At 45.5% G+C, this 11,562-nt stretch overlaps 1 long non-coding RNA gene across 1 annotated transcript; it reads left to right on the forward strand.

Annotated features, from left to right (window-relative positions):
* The first annotated feature begins 2,775 nt into the window (after window positions 1–2,775).
* Window positions 2,776–11,543, forward strand: LOC117897254. Its single transcript, XR_004649080.1, has 3 exons — window positions 2,776–2,885; window positions 3,822–4,249; window positions 11,370–11,543. It is a non-coding gene; the product is annotated as an uncharacterized LOC117897254 (long non-coding RNA).
* Window positions 11,544–11,562: the final 19 nt, after the last annotated feature.

Below are 11,562 nucleotides of genomic sequence, written 5' to 3' on the forward strand. Positions count from 1 at the left end.
CTGAATAAGCAATGGGGAAACACAAGCTGGGAGCTGGCTTCAATGGGCTGCGGCTGAGCCAAGCATCCTTGGACCGTACAGTTGGCACCTCCACCTGTACTTCCCCTTCTGTTTATTAATACACACATATTACGCAATTAATAACACTCGCTGAGCGCCCAGCTGGGCGCAAAATGTAACACTTGGTGCGGAGTGTACTCCAACAGAACAGCCAGGTGCATCCGTGCTAAATTAAGAGCCCCAGCCGAATGCAGCAGCAGCAGCAGCAGCAGCAACAGCAGCATCTGCTCGGGAAGTCGCTGAAGCTGAAGCTGCGTGCCGTAAATTTATAGCCGCTTGGAAACGCAACTTGTGCAGTCATAAATGGCTGAATGAATGGCCACTGGAGCGGGTTTTCAGGGCAGGGGCTTCAAAAGTGGCCACTGAACCCGTCCCACTGGGTGGTGCAGAAATCAAGTACGCGGCGCTCCTGCGCCTGCACTTCTCTCCGCCTGTTTGCATCTCTCAAAGTGCTTTTCTTTATGGTCCTGCTCACTGCCCGGGCATGAACAGGGGGGCTGAAAAAGCGGCAACAAAGCTTCACTGAAATGTATAAAATTGTGCCAGCTAGGCATTCTTTTCCTTCCTGGCGGCTGCGTCTTCCTGCTGCTGTCTTGTGCGCTCACACGGAAAAGCAGACAAAATGTATCTGTGACAGCGGCAGCAAGAAATCCTGGATAACCAAGCGGAGCCCCAAAACGAAACGAAACGAAACGAAACGAAAGACGACAAACGAATATTTATTACAGGTGTTTGCCTTTGACTGACAGCAGGGAGCCAGGCAGCCAGGCAGCCAGGGAGCCGTGAGAGCGTGCGGAGAGGGAGGGCTTAGTTCTGGGCACCCGAATGAGAACTCAACTTTAAGATTGAAGCACATCGCAAGCAGATGCTTTTGTTCGATTGTGGCCGCAAATTGATTTGGCATCATCAAATCGTATTCTCTGTTCGCTCGGTCAGCCCAGGGAAAATTCTTTAAATCCGATTTGGGTTCGCAAACCCAAACAGAAATTCCAGGAAAATCTGCCGCCACACAACCGCAGGGTTTCACTCACATTTAACAAGAAAGTGTAGCCTAGACCTGTGGCAAGGTGGAATTTAAGGCAGAGCAAGGACCGCGCAGCCACTTCACAGTGCAGGGGAAAATATGCAGAATTGCACTTTTACACTTTTACACTTTTCAAGGCACCTTGGCAGAAGCAGGACCTCGACAGGTGACAGCTAGGAGACAATCAGCTCCCCGGATTTACCCCGGTTAGGTATGCAAATCTGCGTGAAACTTTGCTGCAAGACAATGGGAAGCCAAAGTATCTTTTGCCGAGCGTCTGAGATTTATTGCCGCCCGGGGGATGGCGATGGCTTGTACTTACATAAATGTAAATGCAGAGGGTAACCAAAAAAGAGGAACACCATTGCCATTGCCATTCCCCGTCATGGACGTCAGCTGCTCTGGTGGTCATTCTGATTAGAAGCCGTAACGGTTTGCCGCTGACAGCTAATGAGGGGAAGGGGGAAAGGGAAGCCAACCCGTGGGTTGAGCTTGGAGGAACTTTTCATGTGCTCGTGATGTGTAATTAATTTTCGGCAACATCTGTTTATCCTAATTAGAGATGAACGCCTCGTGCAGCGGCTACATATGTAGGGGGTGTGGTTGTGGGTGTGGCCCGAGGCATTTTCTTTTCATTTATCATTATTAGAATTCTGGCAACAAACAAACCTTCGGGTCAGCAGAGAGCGCGAGATGAAAGAGGGCCAAAATGTGCCGAAATCAAGTGAGTAATAGCCGGAACGGCTCCTGCATGGCAAATTCTCTTAATCAGCGCACCAGCCGAGCACCAGCAGAGCACCAATTCCTATAGATGTTCATAATGACTTGGCAATCGAATATTGGCTTATCCTTTTTCCGCTGCTGCAAGCCAAAAACTTAAAAAAAAAAGAAGACAAAACTGGGTAAAAGCAATCAACGCATTGGCCGACTAATGGAAAATTGGCTGAAGTGGGACTCGAAGAATCGAAGGGAAAATTCGCCAAATTGAACTCGAGCAACTTTGTCATAAAATGAAATTGCAAGAAAAATCAACGAATGGGATAATCAGAATAAGGACGGGCCATCCGCCAGCCGCCATCCGCCTGATGGGCCATCAAAAAGGGGCAGGCTGAAGCTCTCTCGCCGTCCATCTGTCTGTCTGTCCATCTGGCTGTGTGTCTGCCTGTCTGAGTGTGTCCTTTTTATGCCGTCCCGTCTTTTGACTTTGAATTTGCCAATTTATTATGCGTGGTTTCTTTTATTCTGGTCTGTGTCTCTCTCCGCCGCCTCGCTGGAGCGAAAGGTTAACAAGCCAAAAACGACACAAATCAAAGGAAATACTCTGTTCTGACTCGAGTCGCCTCTGGCTGCAAGCGAATGCAGATTAGGGGAATCAAAAGCTTATAATTAATCAGTGTTTCTACCAGGAAACACGACTGAAGTGCGAGTGCGAGCACGAGTTTATCGCATGCGATTTCTGTCCTCGAATTACGCAAAACAAAACTCATCAAGCAGTCGAGTGAGTGTCTGTCTGTTGCTGTTGCGTTGCTGCTTTGGCCTATGGTAGAATCGTGTTCTATCGTGCGCTATATTTTCGTGTTCTTTGTTCCGTTTCCACAATGTTCCATTCCTCACGTACACAGGCACAGGCAGGCCAACGTGGGGGCCAACTGTTGGCGCTGTCTCGCATTCTGGCATTCAGTTGTGAAAATTCTGCCGCGTCGGTTGTGCCAAGGCGCACGAACACAGTACCGTACCGTACCGAAGCGTACCGTACCTTTCCAGGCCGACATTTGCCGACGGCGTCGGATGAGCCCTAACGGTACCTTTCAATCCTACGTGACTGTGGGCGTCCATGTGGGTGTGCTTGCGTGTGTGTTTGTGTTGCCGAAGTAAAGTGCGTTGTGCTCGTGGTTCGCTCGTCATAAATGTTCGTCGTGATCGCAGACAGAAGCAGCAACATCAGCAGCAACAGCAGCAGCAGCAGCAGCAACTGAAGAAGTTTCCATCTGCAGCTTCAGTTCCGGTTGACTTTCGACTCTTAGCTTAAAGCAAACGGATTATCCCTAAACAATAAATATTTATTGAAGAACATTCCGCATATTTGTCGTGATGTGGGTGATAAGCGACAGTTGCTGCTGCCGCTGCTGCGGCTGACATTTGAAACTGGCGCTCAATGCAGCTACGTGCTTTCAACAGAAAGTAAAGAGAATAAAACAACAACCCAAAAAGCCAACAACAACAACAATTAAATGCTATTATAATATTCGCAAAAAGCGAGACAACTGTGTGTGTGAGTGTGAGTGCATTCATTATGCACTCGCGAGTGTGAAACGAGTGTGAATGCCTTTTATGTGATTTTATTGTGTTTTCTTCAGTGCAATGCGCCGTGCCGTTAGTTGTGTTCTGTTCTGTTCGGTTCGGTTCGGTTCGGTTCCTTGTTTGCAAATTGTTTTCCCCTCGTCTCATTTAGTTTCGTAATTTCGCTCATTAGCAAACAATTTCATTTGCTGTCACAGAACAAACAGCATTGACAAACTGCAATTTTCATAATTGTCCCGCTGTCAGAGTGGCCCCACCAAACATATCTGTTTATAGATGCACCCAAAACATGATGTCAGACCAGGCCGAGCCCGCGAGATCAAACTCTTTCGGCTGCTGTCGAGTTGTGACTGTGACTGTGACTGTGACAGCAAATAATTGTTCTGTTGGCCACAATCTTGCTCAGCACATAAAACATATTTCCATCAAATTCTAGCGTAAATAAACTATTCATTTTGTGAGCCCAGCTTTGCTACGCTTAATGGAATATTTCAACCGAATGTGGAATAGAACATGGCGAATTTAGTCAAAATGCGTGCAATTATTCAACGCCTGACAACCAATTAATTGGCTAAAGAGTGCGCCAGGCAGGCAGCCAGCCAGCCAGCAGTGAGAACGGGAGAGCCGGAGCGAGTACACAGAGCTCGAGGCAACAAGTTAGGCGCAACCGTCGAGCCGGTTAGCGCCTCCCAAGTGCATCAACAAACAGCAAACAGAGCGGCAGTGGCAGGCAGTGGCAGTGGCAGTGGCAGCAGCCACAAAAACTTGACCGATTTTTCAATCAATTCGGCGACGGCCGTGTCGCTAATCTCGCCCAGAGAGCTCCGTTCACAATCGCCATCGAAATCGCGATGATTTATGCAGGTGAGTCTCTCCAAGCTATGTAATTACGGGGTAGCAAGAGTGCGAGGGCTCTTGCAAATATTATGCAGAAGTTTGCCCCAGGCAAAGGGAAGAGTTTTCCAAAACCTTTCCCAGCTGTTTTTCCCTGTAAGTGAATGTTTTTTTAAGTCTAAGAGTTAAAGCAGCTTAGAGTAAACCCATTTAATGGATTTCAGAGTATTCCATATTCAGAGAATCTTGTACAGCATCGTACAAAAACTCTTTTTCTTGCTAAAGTTTATGGTTGCCGCTGGCGCCGTTTTGCTATGTAAATGCGTGGAATCGGATGTGAATGGGATTGTGGCTGGAGTTGTGGATGTGGCAAGCGAGACTATTGGAAATCAGTTCGAGTGCGGGCCATACACAGACTCAGTTAATTGCAAACCCCATATCAACAGCGCAATGTAATTAGCCGTCTAGGGCAGGGGAGAGTGGTTGGAGTGCGGTGTGGGAGTGGGTGAGTCGTGTGGCACACAAATTGCAAACGAAAAATACAAAATACAATCGTCAAGTGTTTTTTGTGCATTTGTGCGGTTTTTTTTGCTGTCTAGAGGCAGAGCCACAGCACGTGCCCGTCCATTTTGGTTGGAGACTTTGTTTACACACTTTCAGTGGCCTAATTAACTAAATTGGCTGCCCTGTTGACAATGGAAACCAAAGTGTGACCGGCTGCCGCTGTCCCGCCGCCACTCATTCCGGCCAGAGAATCGTCCTTCCTCCTTTTGTTGTGCCGAGTGTGAAGCTTAGCAGACACAATGAGCCGCTGACAGGTGAAATGGGGGCAAACAATGAAGGCGAAGTTGTTTTGACAGGCCACACAAAGGCCGGACCTAAAGAAATATCCAATAACACGGACAGATGGGTTGTTGGCCGTTGAACAGCATTAAATTTCATTCTGCCCTTCGAGCGAGAGAGCTAAATTTGTTTTTTTTTCTAATTTATTGAAATTTAAATTAGTAAAGATGCAAGGGGAGAGCTTTAATTTGGAGACATTCCACAGCACTCGCACCCAAATGCGACTAAAGTCACGATTTTCCGACATTAATTAACCAGCAATAAAGATGAGTTTTCTCGGTCTAAGTGGAAACTTAAAGTGTACCCTTGGAACCTTTGTTTACCCCCCCAGTTCCATTTAATTTCCCTGCAAGCGCAGCGTCTAGCGTAATTCGAACATGATTTTGTGTTGTGTGCAGCACTCTGTGAAGGCATTCAAATTGCTTCCTAGTCCAAAAGAAAGCAGTTCAAAGAGTAACAACAAAGGCGAGGCTCTGCCTACGTGCATAAGCCACCGAAACCTGAGATTCTTTCGACCCACAAAAGAGCGTCAGCATAGGAATTGTGCAACACCCAACGCAGAACACCCAAAGCGGGCTTGCCACTGCAGAGGGGGGGAGAGAGTGGGGAGGCAAGCAAACCCACACACGTACATACATCGCAACGAAACGCAACGCAACAAACCAGTTGAAATACATTAATGGGGCGGGAATGAAATTGTTTTAGGTGTTTGGCTGCTCGGAGTGTGTTGGCATTAAACTTGGCATTAAATAACAATAACCCAGCAATAAAACGGGTCGGTGGGGGCAGGGGGAATGCTCACAGAACAGGAGCAACCCTTTCACTTTCGCTTCTCGCTTTTTCTTTTCAATGTGTGCCTGGAGGAGTAGCTCAACCCTTCTCTGGGCTCCTTTCGCCTCGATTTCGTGCCACTTTGCCGCTTTCAAAGTTGTCACCTCACGACGCCCACTCCACGAGCGTCATACGCGCAAGTGTTCTCATGTCGCAAAACAGACAAAGGGCGCCCGGAAACAAAGCAGCGAAAACTTCATTACGTATACGACGCGAGGGCAGAAAAGTTGCCACCGAAAGTTGCGCAAAGAGTTCGGTCTGCCAGGGTGCGATGTCTGCCCAATGTATACGCCAGATTTTTATTTTATTTTTGCGCACCTTTGGATGCTTTCGTGGGGGGAAGAGGGAATCCGACATTTTCGTAGAAAGATCTCGTAAAAGTTTTGATTGACACGCAGTGGCCTGCAAATTAACAGCTCATTCCGATGCAGCCACAAAGTGGATGCCAAATGAAGCATGAGGAGACAACGACCAGCCACCATTCGACCATCAGCCATCGTCCAATGGCCAATGGCCAATGGCAACTGGAACGGAAATGAGTTCCACTGCTCGTGGCGAGCTTAGCTCTTGAAAAATCACCTAATTCATTTAAATAAGCACCAGAATGTCAGAGCCACGGGCAAAGTGAACGGACTCCATTTGCCAAAAAGGACGTTGCCGTCTCGAGAAGTCTGCAGTCGGTCGCCTTGGCTTTTATCTGCAGAAGTCGGATACCAAACGAGGCGGCGAGGAGTCGACAAACTAATTTAAAAATCCACTTGCTAAGCGTTTCCCACCTCCACGGTCCATCGACCAGGGGGGGAGGCCACTCTTGGGTCACTCTGGGGACTGAATACTGAGTACTGGTGACTGGGGAGTGGCTTCTAGGCTGGCGATATATATTTTTTTTTTCACTTCTTGCCTTTTATGATGATTTTGCAGTGCGTGGCAGTAGTAGAGCAAACATTTTAGCCCCCAAGTGTTTAAATATAAAACGGAAATGAGCTTTACTCTGGCTCCTGTCCCTGCCCTGGCTTCCTGCTGGCCCGAAACGTGCCCAATGAACTGGAGCCATGAACTCGCCGTGAAGTACTTCCAACATTCTACCATTTGGCTGGCTCAAGTGTCTCCTGCGAGTGTGTGTGTATGCCAGAGTGGAAATGCTAATTAATGACTGAAACTTTCTTTGCCAGACACTTTTGAATTAATTGCTCACCTACACAAGTAATTCCATTTCATTTGCCCGTTTGCTGGGTGTTTTTTTTTGCCATTTTTATTGCCTCTTCCAGGCCAACAGAGAGCGAGAGTCATCCGATATATTCAAGCGGATTGCCAGACACGAGCCATGTTTGGGATGTGCCTGCACCCCGTCCCCATCCCCATTCGTGTCTCCCTCCATGGACACGCCCAGGCAGACGTTGAAATTGCATTCTATCAGACGATAATAAAATTGCATTTGCATCGAATGCAAAATAAAAACACAAATATATTTGCACAGCTATCCGATGGATGTGTAAAAGAAAAGCAATTTATGGATTTGATTTCAATTGTTTTGTCATTTTGATTGGCAGCCTGAATTGGCAGCACAACTCATCCATTTGGCAGCTTTGCCAATGTTTTGTGTTGCGCTTAGTCTGTTTTCGAAGTCAAATGTCTGTCCTATGGCATTGGGATGTTAAATTCATCATCAATGAACTTTCGCCCCCTCTAACCCCGTGTTGACAATGGGAATCGAATGAATTGAAAATCGAATTCTTTTCTGTTTCGTTTCTGTTTCCTGGATTTTCTGGGTGTGTGTCAGCATGTGTGTGTGTGTGTGCGTGTGCGACTGTAATTAATCTGATTTGCAGCTTGCCTTTCTGGGAAACATCTGGGCTTGCGGCCCGATACGTGCGTGTGGCCAACACCAAACTCAGAGCCACAGCCAGAGCAGATCTCTGCAGCAGTCGAGCTGTGGCTGAATGCGAATGTGAATGAATGTTGGCCTGTGGCTATTCATGCATTCATTATAGTGACATTCATTTGTTAATTGATCAGCCGTGGTGAAATGCGAAACCTTTCATACATTTTTTCATTCATTTATTCAACCACTTTTTAGCCGAAATTTAAAAATGGAAAACATTTTCACAGCACAAAATCCAAGCACAAATTATTTCGCACATAAAAAACCAGCAAAAAAAATATACACAAATTCTAAAAACTAAAAAAAAAACATGGAAACAAAACATAATACGACACAGACAGAGACAGACATAACGAATCCAACAGAGGCAGAGTAGCATGAAAGGAAAAGTGGGTGTGTGTGGGTGTGTGTGCAAACAGTTGGGGGAAAAGTGCCCAAAGCGTTTTCACAGTCAATTTTCTATGTAAAGCCAAAGACAAGACAACGCCTGCCATGTGTGTGCACAGCGAACGGGTTGGCTATGGCCATAGCTGGGTGTTTTAGTGTAAATTTTTATATTTTGTTGAGCATGGCACATAAATTCTTTTGTTAGTTCTGGGGAGAAGGCCATAAGCAAGCTCCCTCCCTCTCTGCCTTTCGCTGGGTGTGTTTATGCATGTGTGTTTGTGTACATTAAGGACAGGAATAAGCATAAAAGCCATTAAAGACAGACACACACAGACTTAAAGTAGTTCTAGGCTGAATGAACCCTTAAAGTGTAGGTCCCCATGCGATCGTACGACTGACACACAGCCCGAAAGAACTGGTTACTGAGATTATACCAAAATGAATGAAGAAGGATGCCCAATCATGAGGAAATTCCATGGCTGAAAACCTCTCCAAAAAAATCCCCTTAAATATATTAAATCTTAAGTCAATTATCCCACTTAGGCTGCCATTAATTGGGTTCTATGTGCGAGTACATTTGTACATCTAGATTAACAATAAAAATATTTAGCCAACATACACTTTTCTTACTGTAAACAACAGGGCAGGGTACAGGTGTTCTTTCCTGCCTGTGCAGGCAACACAATGGAAATGAAATGAAGAAAGGAGGAAAAACAAATGCAAACACAAACACAAACAAGTACACAAATGAGTGAATGAAAAGCGAGAAAGGCGGGCAAGGCAACTACAGCGGAGGCAAATGTAATGACACTTAAGTGGCCCTGAATCTCAATCCCGATTCTCTTTGCAGTCGAGTGATTTCGCCTTGTTAACAACACAACACACAACGCACTTGGCCACCTCGTAGAGGTATACTTACGTATAGTTTTTGTTGCTGCGGCAACTGTCGTTCCGGGAATTTCTTTACAGCCATTCAGGGGCTAAATAATTTATAGAACTTTTGCTTATGCTAATATTTTGGGGTCGAGTAATATTAAATTCATATTTAATGGCCCTTCAAGTGATTTATTTTTGGAACAAAAAACCCTAAATGTATCCCTGGATTCTATTGTTAACTTTTTATCTTTTTGTTCGTCTTTCTTGTGGATAAAAATTCATATTTTTTATTGCTGGAAGTTTCTTTAATACAATTCAAATTAATTGCATTGTTTCCTCTACGCACAATCCCTCATTATGTATCTAAGCCGTTGAATCCTTTCGACTGGCAGAAGCACTCATGAATTAAAGCCGACATGTCTGTTTGCCATGTGGCTTGTGGCAGCAAAGAAATGAGAAACTTTTCCAACATCTAATTAGGTGGAGCCACCATCACTTTCCCGGGCAGCAGAATTGTGTATGCAATGCATGTACGTCTCCCCCCTTCTAATTTGCTGGAAGTCACTCATTTCCGACTAAGGAGCAAAATGCCTGCACATGACATGTCGTCCCCTGTGCAGTTTTCGCAGCCACACTCGCTGGAGCTGGAGCCTTTGAGTTAATTTAATTTAGCATATACAAATGGCATCTGTGCATGTTCTCTTGCCAGAGTGCATTATGTCACAATGGCAGATACAAGTGTCCGTTAATGCGTAGCAAGCAATAACATTATTATGCAAATGTCTACCCATATTACTCGTGTATATTTTGGCTATTTAATTTAGTGGCTTCAGGACATGGACAGAATGAATCAATGCTCTCGTGCTGGGCAGCCATAAGGCAACGAAAGTATATGCATACATTTATTAATAGGTGTCCAGTCTAGATTGTCCTGGGCGTGGCTGTTGGCTGATGGCTTTCTAAATGAATAAGAATTAGCCTAAGGGCCCAAAGGCAACGAATTCTGTATGTCATTAAATAGAAATTATGGTTATTAGCAGATGTTTGGGGGCTAGGGGCAGGCAAGCCCTGACAATGATTTGACCTTCTTGGGGCACAGAACGCGCGCCGAAAATTTAAATGACGCATTCGGACTGTGGACTGTGCGGGATCTCTATATTCATAGTCGCTGGCCAGGATGATTTTGGATATATTTCGTGGCACGTGGCCTCATTACAATACGCATTTCCCATTATAAATGCGTGAAAGCGTTGGGACCTGGGTCGTCGCGCCCATGACTTATTCAATGTTTACCGTGTTGACAGGCAGTCTGGCTGTCCCCGCTTCAAGCCACGGTCAAGGGACACGCTCAAGTTATTAAACATTGATTACCTATCGATTCAGCCATTTTCTGCGTCTATTTGGGTGGGCTGCGACTTGAAATGGAAATGGAAAAGTAAAAGGTGCCAGCAAATGCAAATTTCGTGTGAAAATGCAATTTCTCATCTCTCCGCAGTTGCTGCCACGCAGTTTGACATTTCATTTTCGGTTCCTGTGCCCTGCCAGCAGCTGGCAAAGCCGATGTCAAGCTGCCTGGAGGAGTGACAGGCCGTGCAATGAGCGAAGGGCAAATAAAAAGGGGAATAAATTGGAAGCACAAGGGCGTCCATGCTGCACTGAGCCTTTCATCAGAATGGGAAATTCCTTAAGGTTTGCCAAAACTTTTAAATGCATTTGCAATGCCAAAGACAAACTGCTGCTGCTGCTGCCATACTCAATCAAAATCGAATTATTTGTCAGTTTTTCCCCCCCGGAACTTGTTTATTTATTTTCAGCGTAACTTTTCCATTGAATGCAAAACTTTGGGGCTACCTACGGACCTACCTGCACAATCTACCTGTAGAAACTTTGCCGTCAGGCAATTAGTAAATTCTGATGGGCTTTTGTCATCTTACAACTGCAAAAATTGAGTGGAAAAACAATTGGATTTATTGATTGTCATCCAAGAGTTGACAAAGTATCTGCGCTCCCTTGACACGATGCTGACAATTCTGTATATTATTTTCTATGGGTTTCTGGTGCCAAGTAAGTTTCCTCAACGTGACATCTTCGCTGTATAAAAACCCAAGTGCCAGCTTGAAATTTCTCTCGATATAAGCAGCTGACAGCAAAGCAATTGACACACAATCTCTCTCTCTCTCTCTTTCGTGTTGGGAAATGAATGAAAAATTGCGTATACGCCAGGTAATGCTGGTAACAATTTGACAGCTTTACAATCTATTTAGAATCTATATTTGTCAGCCCTTAGCTCCACTCCACACCCTCTCTCTCTTGCACTCTGTCTATTTGCAGCTTGTTTGGAAAATTCCATCAGAATTCCAGAGCCCAAATACTCGATCTCGCACATATTTGATATGTAAACCGCGAATCGTGTAAACAATAGAGTAAACATTCCACAAGCCGACGATATTGGGTGGCTGCGCTCCGTTTGACTTGACTATTTGGGGGCGTGCATATTGACATTGACCCCCCACACCCCCCACAC

The sequence above is a fragment of the Drosophila subobscura genome, chromosome O (genome assembly GCF_008121235.1).
Source record: "Drosophila subobscura isolate 14011-0131.10 chromosome O, UCBerk_Dsub_1.0, whole genome shotgun sequence".
NCBI classification, from domain to species: domain Eukaryota; kingdom Metazoa; phylum Arthropoda; class Insecta; order Diptera; family Drosophilidae; genus Drosophila; species Drosophila subobscura.